This window comes from Anopheles ziemanni (genome assembly GCF_943734765.1).
Source record: "Anopheles ziemanni chromosome X unlocalized genomic scaffold, idAnoZiCoDA_A2_x.2 X_unloc_19, whole genome shotgun sequence".
Classification (NCBI taxonomy): Eukaryota; Metazoa; Arthropoda; class Insecta; order Diptera; family Culicidae; genus Anopheles; species Anopheles ziemanni.
In genome coordinates this window covers 45,001-51,348 of record NW_026689784.1, presented here as the reverse complement: position 1 = coordinate 51,348, position 6,348 = coordinate 45,001, and the positions used below count along the sequence as shown (strand labels likewise).

At 48.6% G+C, this 6,348-nt stretch overlaps 1 non-coding gene across 1 annotated transcript in view; it reads left to right on the top strand.

Annotated features, from left to right (window-relative positions):
* Positions 1-6,246: 6,246 nt before the first annotated feature.
* Positions 6,247-6,348, top strand: part of LOC131291906 (5.8S ribosomal RNA) — a 155-nt gene continuing 53 nt past the window's right edge. The window contains exon 1 of the ribosomal RNA XR_009189644.1: positions 6,247-6,348. This exon is cut by the window's right edge and continues 53 nt beyond it. This is a non-coding gene — a ribosomal RNA (5.8S ribosomal RNA).

Below are 6,348 nucleotides of genomic sequence, written 5' to 3'. Positions count from 1 at the left end.
ACAGTCCGGCTCCGCCGACCCGGTCAACCCGTGGTCGGTGGGCCAAGTCGGAATCTGGTTGCGACTCAATGGTGTGGTAGGGCACCAAGTCTGTGTCATGGTGTGCCCTTCAACGGGTGCAAGTGTAACATAGAGCTCGACCGCTCACGTTTACCTTGAACAAATTAGAGTGCTTAAAGCAGGGTGCCCAAACGCCCTAGAATAATCTTGCATGGAATAATGGAATACGACCTTGGTCTAATCTTTCATTGGTTTGTACTCAGACCGGAGGTAATGATTAACAGAAGTAGTTGGGGACACTAGTATTACGGCGCGAGAGGTGAAATTCGTAGACCGTCGTAAGACTAACTAAAGCGAAGGCATTTGTCAAGGATGCTTTCTTTAATCAAGAACGAAAGTTAGAGGATCGAAGGCGATTAGATACCGCCCTAGTTCTAACCGTAAACGATGCCAACTAGCAATTGGGAGACGCTACAACCAGGTGCTCTCAGTAGCTTCCGGGAAACCAAAGTCAGGTTCCGGGGGAAGTATGGTTGCAAAGTTGAAACTTAAAGGAATTGACGGAAGGGCACCACAATGAAATGGAGCTTGCGGTTCAATTTGACTCAACACGGGAAAACTTACCAGGTCCGAACTTATGGAGGTGAGACAGATTAATAGCTCTTTCTCAAATTTAAGGGTAGTGGTGCATGGCCGTTCTTAGTTCGTGGATTGATTTGTCTGGTTAATTCCGATAACGAACGTGACTCACATATGCTAACTAGAACGCAGTCAGCGTTAATGCGTCGATGCCGATTGGAACGGGTTAGGACCTTTCGGTGGAGTATGACCTGACACCTTCGCTGTTCGTGTGCGCAAGTGCACTTACGGTACGCTGCTTAGCAGGACAATTTGTGTTTAGCAAAATGAGATCGAGCGATAACAGGTCCGTGATGCCCTTAGATGTTCTGGGCTACACGCGTGCTACAATGTGGGTAGCAGCGTGTCTCCTATTCCGAGAGGAACGGGAAATCACTCAAATACTCACTTAGTAGGGATTATGGATTGCAATGGTCCATATGAACTCGGAACTTCTAGTAAGTGCTGGTCATCAGCCAGCGTTGAATACGTCCCTGCCCTTTGTACACACCGCCCGTCGCTACTACCGATGGATTATTTAGTGAGGTCTTTGGAGATGATCGTTCGCTGGATCCTCGTGAACCGCGTCTGCTTTATCGAAGTTGACCGAACTTGATGATTTAGAGGAAGTAAAAGTCGTAACAAGGTTTCCGTAGGTGAACCTGCGGAAGGATCATTAGTGGCCAAGTGATCCTTCCAGAAGTCCGAACCTGCGGGTTGAGACTTCGGCACAAGTTGCCATATGATAATTGACGAAACACTATAGAAGTCCGAACCTGCGGGTTGAGACTCAGGCACAAGTTGCCATATGAAAGTTGACGAAACACTAACAAGTCCGAACCTGCGGGTTGAGACTTAGGCACACGTTGCCTTATACATGACTTCGAACAAATACACAAGTCCGAACCTGCGGGTTGAGACTTAGGCACAAGTTGCCTTATACATGACTTCGAACAAATACACAAGTCCGAACCTGCGGGTTGAGACTTAGGCACAAGTTGCCATATGAAAGTTGACGAAACACTAACAAGTCCGAACCTGCGGGTTGAGACTTAGGCACACGTTGCCTTATACATGACTTCGAACAAATACACAAGTCCGAACCTGCGGGTTGAGACTTAGGCACAAGTTGCCTTATACATACATTGGCCAAATAAACAGAAGTCCGAACCTGCGGGTTGAGACTTAGGCACAAGTTGCCATATTATATTCGATCAAACACTAAGTAGTCCGAACCTGCGGGTTGAGACTCAAGACCGTAACAAGATGTCACTATACAAGTCCGAACCTAAGGGTTGAGACTTAATGCGATCTAGATACCAAGTTGACATCCAATACCTGTTGAGCAAAACCAAAGATTCCCTGTTCTCGAATGATTACACTATATAACAGGGAATCATGAAGAAATCAAGCAAGCGTGAAACAAAGTCATCACTTGGGCATGCTCGATAGCCAACCACATGACCTTAACCTAAGAGAGCATGCAAACCACATGATACCTATAAACGATTAACCCGCCCTAGTTCAATCGTTCACCAAGTGATGACTTCAGTATGGCTAAGAGAAAAACTTTTAAATGGGAAAAACTCTAAGTCCGAACCTCCGGGTTGAGACTTCCGCGTCGGAGGTGGGCGCACCTCCTATCCGAAAGATGATGAATCAGGGGTGTTCGGTCAGCAATGGTCGGATGCCCCGTCGTAGTCCAACTATGACAATCAAAGTCAAGACCTCCGGGTTGAGACTTTCCGCGAGTACAAGCATAAAGGAACACGGACCAAGCCGTACCGAGAGAATCGGTACTAGAGCCCTCGTGGTTCTACATTGAGAGAGCCCTCGTGGTTCTCATTAGGGGCTTTATGCAAGTCGTACTCAATACTGTGGTGTGAAGTATAAAGTATAGTCCTCGCCTGGTCCACGCTGCTTCGGCGGTCCTGGGTAAGATAGTTAATTCTAGCTTGCCCTATAGTGGAATGAGGACACTTAATGCTTCGTCTTTTAGCGGCGGCTAGACTCCTCCTCACGGGGAACGAGTTGACGCGCACAGCGGCGGCTTACGCACTATGGCAATCATGGATGCCTGAAGATTCCGTGAAGTTCTCCCCTGGTCCACGCTGCCTCGGCAGTCCTGGGTAAAATGGAATATTTCCAGCTTGCCCTATAGTGGAAGAGGACTATCCAACAATACAAAGTCAAGACCTCCGGGTTGAGACTTTCCGCGTCGGTGGTGTCGCGCACCGCCTATCCGAAAGATGGTGTAACAGGGGTGTTCGATCAGCAATGGTCGGATGCCCCGTCATAGTCCAACTATGACAACCAAAGTCAAGACCTCCGGGTTGAGACTTTCCGCGTCCGGAGGTACGCGTACCGCCTACCCGAAAGATGGTGTGCTTCTGGGGTATTCGATGAGTCGGATACCCCGTCGTAGTCCAACTATGACAATCAAAGTCAAGACCTCCGGGTTGAGACTTCCGCGTCCGGAGGTACGCGTACCGCCTACCCGAAAGATGGTGTGCTTCTGGGGTATTCGATGAGTCGGATACCCCGTCGTAGTCCAACTATGACAATCAAAGTCAAGACCTCCGGGTTGAGACTTCCGCGTCCGGAGGTACGCGTACCGCCTACCCGAAAGATGGTGAATCAGGGGTGTTCGATCAGCAATGGTCGGATGCCCCGTCGTAGTCCAACTATGACAATCAAAGTCAAGACCTCCGGGTTGAGACTTTCTAAGAGTACAAGCATAAAGGAACACGGACCAAGCCGTACCGAGAGAATCGGTACTAGAGCCCTTGTGGTTCTACATTGAGAGAGCCCTCGTGGTTCTCATTAGGGGCTTTATGCAAGAAGTACTCAATACTGTGGTGTGAAGTATAAAGTATAGAGTCCTCCACTGGTCCACGCTGCTCCGGCGGTCCTGGGTAAGATAGTTCATTCTAGCTTGCCCTATGTGGAAGAGGACTCAATACCCTACCTGTTGAGCTTGAAACAAAGTCATCACTTGGGCATGCTCATATTGCCATACACAATTACATTATATTCGAATGAGCATGCAAGCGACCCTATATAGACCGAACCAAAACGATAGATACCGCCGTAGTTCACCCCCACCAAGTGATGACTTCAGTATGGCTAGTGTGTGAAGTATAAAGTATAGTCCTCCCCTGGTCCACACTGCTTCGGCGGTCCTGGGTAAGATAGTTAGTTCTAGCTTGCCCTATGTGGAAGAGGACACAATACTTAATACTTAGAGTACAAGCATAAAGGAACACGGACCAAGCCGTACCGAGAGAATCGGTACTAGAGCCCTCGTGGTTCTACATTGAGAGAGCCCTCGTGGTTCTCATTAGGGGCTTTATGCAAGTCGTACTCAATACTGTGGTGTGAAGTATAAAGTATAGAGGCCTCCACTGGTCCACGCTGCTCCGGCGGTCCTGGGTAAGATAGTTCATTCTAGCTTGCCCTATGTGGAAGAGGACTCAATACCCTACCTGTTGAGCTTGAAACAAAGTCATCACTTGGGCATGCTCATATTGCCATACAATATTCCATTATCTACTAATGAGCATGCAGCTATATGATTATAACCTGTAAACGATTACCCCGCCGTAGTTCAGCGCTTCAACCAAGTGATGACTTCAGTATGGCTAGTGTGTGAAGTATAAAGTATAGTCCTCCCCTGGTCCACACTGCTTCGGCGGTCCTGGGTAAGATAGTTAGTTCTAGCTTGCCCTATGTGGAAGAGGACACCATACTTAATACTGTGGTGTAATGAACAAAGTATAGTCCTCCACTGGTCCACGCTGCTTCGGCGGTCCTGGGTAAGATAGTTAGTTCTAGCTTGCCCTATGTGGAAGAGGGCATACAAGACAAAGTATAGTTCTCCCCTGGTCCACGCTGCTTCGGCGGTCCTGGGTAAGATAGTTAATTCTAGCTTGCCCTATGTGGAAGAGGACATAATACTCTACCTGTTGAGCTTTAAACAAAGTCATCACTTGGGCATGCTCTATAGCCAACCACATGACATTAACCTAAGAGAGCATGCAGCGTATTATCCCAATGCAAAGTAAACGATAGACTCGCCCTAGTTCAGTGCTTCAACCAAGTGATGACTTCAATATGGCTAGTGTGTGAAGTATAAAGTATAGTCCTCCCCTGGTCCACACTGCTTCGGCGGTCCTGGGTAAGATAGTTAATTCTAGCTTGCCCTATGTGGAAGAGGACACCATACTTAATACTGTGGTGTAATGAACAAAGTATAGTCCTCCACTGGTCCACGCTGCTCCGGCGGTCCTGGGTAAGATAGTTCATTCTAGCTTGCCCTATGTGGAAGAGGGCATACAAGACAAAGTATAGTTCTCCCCTGGTCCACGCTGCTTCGGCGGTCCTGGGTAAGATAGTTAATTCTAGCTTGCCCTATGTGGAAGAGAGCATACATGAACCAAGAACGAAGGTTATGATCGAGGAATGATTCGACAACTAACCGATGGTATGAAATGTGAAGAATTCAAGCAAGCACACAATCAAGTCATCACTTGGGCATGCTCGATAGCCAACCCTATGACATTAACCTAGTAGAGCATGCGAAAACCAATATATATGTAAACGATGCCCCTCCCTAGTTCAGCGCTTCAACCAAGTGATGACTTCAGAATGGCTAAATCAAATCGGTTCAAAACATACCATCGGTACCCTATTGAAACACACAAGTCGATATCAAACCTCATGATTGTGTAGTCCTCCACTGGTCCACGCCGCTTCGGCCGTCCTGGGTAAAATGGAACATTCCAGCTTGCCCTATGTGGAAGAGGGCACATTACTCAATACTGTGGTGTGAAGTATAAAGTTCAGTTCTCCCCTGGTCCACGCTGCTTCGGCGGTCCTGGGTAAGATAGTTCATTCTAGCTTGCCCTATGTGGAAGAGGACACTTCATACTTCGTCTCTAAGCGGCGGCTTGACTCCTCCCTACGGGGAACGGGTTTACGCGCACAGCGGCGGCTTACGCACTATGGCAGTCATGGATGCCTTACGTTTCTATGAAAAGTGTGTTCCTCCCCTGGTCCACGCTGCTTCGGCAGTCCTGGGTAAGATAGTTAGTTCTAGCTTGCCCTATGTGGAAGAGGACACGAAGACTTACTGTGGTGTGAAGTATAAGGTTCAGTTCTCCCCTGGTCCACGCCGCTTCGGCCGTCCTGGGTAAAATGGATTCATCCAGCTTGCCCTATGTGGAATGAGGACACTTTATGCTTCGTCTCTAAGCGGCGGCTTGCTCCTCCCTACGGGGAACGGGTATACGCGCACAGCGGCGGCTTACGTTATGGCAGTCATGGATGCCTTACGTTTCCATGAAAAGTGTGTTCCTCCCCTGGTCCACGCTGCTTCGGCAGTCCTGGGTAAGATAGTTAGTTCTAGCTTGCCCTATGTGGAAGAGGACACGTAGACTTACTGTGGTGTGAAGTATAAGGTTCAGTTCTCCCCTGGTCCACGCCGCTTCGGCCGTCCTGGGTAAAATGGATTCATCCAGCTTGCCCTATGTGGAATGAGGACACTTTATGCTTCGTCTCTAAGCGGCGGCTTGCTCCTCCCTACGGGGAACGGGTATACGCGCACAGCGGCGGCTTACGCAAGTTAGTCACCCTCGGCAGTGGATCACTCGGCTCATGGATCGATGAAGACCGCAGCTAACTGCGCGTCATAATGTGAACTGCAGGACACATGAACATTGATAAGTTGAA